The sequence below is a fragment of the Pseudopipra pipra genome, chromosome 16 (assembly GCF_036250125.1).
Source record: "Pseudopipra pipra isolate bDixPip1 chromosome 16, bDixPip1.hap1, whole genome shotgun sequence".
Classification (NCBI taxonomy): domain Eukaryota; kingdom Metazoa; phylum Chordata; class Aves; order Passeriformes; family Pipridae; genus Pseudopipra; species Pseudopipra pipra.
This window is the reverse complement of record NC_087564.1, coordinates 8989441-8991267: the sequence shown is the minus strand read 5'-3', so window position 1 is coordinate 8991267 and position 1827 is coordinate 8989441.

Sequence of the window (1827 nt, the reverse complement as noted above, 5' to 3'; positions counted from 1 at the left end):
TTATGTGTGACTTCTCTTCTGAATCTGATTTAACTCCTAGTTTTACAGGGATTGGTTGTCATGGGTTCTTAAAATAAATGCCTTTATTTTCAGTAAAACTGCCCTCATTTAGAAAGGTATATGTGCCACGGAAAAAAGATCAAGATATAAAACTATTCTTTCTGAACAAGATCTGCAACAGGATGACAACCAATTTCTCTCCAATTTGCCCTAAGACAGCCCTTTTGTTTTCAAGAGGGATTAACTGCTCCCACAAGGATGGGTCTAACACTGCAAAGAGCATTTTTACAGCGATCTTCAAAAGAAGTAATTGAACCTAGGGGTTGTGCCCAAAGGGGCAGCAAGGCACAGTTAATGATTTTTTTAATATCAAGCAGTAAAAAATGCAGAAATATATGAGATATAATTTAATTCCAGTAAGGAAAATACCATATCTGATACACAGACACAGGTATGACTCACATTTTACTTACATGAGGTCCCTTAACTACCCCTCACATGTTATAAAAATGAAACAGGTGAAACTGCTGGAAAACACTAAATTCTTCCCGCAAGGACCAGATAAAGCAGAAATAATTATGAAGATTTTAAACCTTTTCTTACACAATTAGAGAAGGGAGAACACTTACTAAAATTTCTTTTCACAAACAGGTGCCCAAAGTCTTTGTTCCCAACTTGTTATTGCTAATAAGTTACTTTCTTAGATAAGCAGAGGAAAAAAATGATGAAAACTTGGAAAAAGAAGGAATGCCTATTTGAATGGAAGAAGGCTTAACCATTGCAGTGAGAGAAATCATGGAGACCTCCTAACCCGCCTGTCACACAAGTCAGCAAGAGAGGGACAATTTTTAAATACTGGACCTCTTACATTTTACAACTATTTGCTAAAAAGTGCAGTTCATGAATGATGGCTTGTTTGCTGTCCAAGTTGCAACATGTAATCAAATAAGCACATGCAGAGATTTAAATAACTTCTCTACTTCCCAGTTCTTGCAAATAAATAGGATTAAACATGCAACACTCCTCATGAGGCTATCAGTTGTTCTTCACTGACGAGGACTTAACAAGAAGACACAGAATGTAAAACAGTTTATGTCGATTCCTCATGGGCACAGTTTAATCTCTGCTGGGGTCAACATTCGTTGGGACTGCAATTAAATCAGCCTAATGGAAGCGTATTCTTGTGGAAGCATATTCAGTGCTAGATCACCATTCCTAATATGGTCCACCTGGGTTTTGTAGGTCTTGGACCTAGTTTCTTGAGCAGTTTACTTCAAACTATCTGAAACTGCTGAAGACCACAGATCAGATGGGCTCCACACATTCAGGTTTCTGCCAGCTGTAGCTCCCTCCTCATCCAGAAACATCACCTACAAGGGAGAAGGGACTTAAAGCTACACAGGGAAACTGTAGCTTAAAAGTCAGCATGGTAGAGGTGAGAGATGCAGCCCACTTTCACTTCTAGTTGTGAACCACAGCCAAGTTATTATTATTTGAAGCAATTCTCTGAAGATGACAAGTAAAGTTTAATTCTCATGTGTTCTAGGATAGATTAAATTTTTGATAGAACTGCAATACGGTACAAATCAAATCAAAGTGTCACTTAGTGGCATGAGGAAAAGATGGGATGGTTTTGAAGAGTTCAAGCTGTTTGCTGTGGGTGGGAACTCCCAGTGCAGCTGGACAGTGTGGGATGCAGTTAACAATAAGTGTTTCTCAGCACCCTTGTTAAGAGGACTTCATTTATGAATACCACACAGAAAAAATAACTTGTCAGTTTGATCACTGAATTATGCCCAAACTGCCTCTCTTATACACACTGAAGAA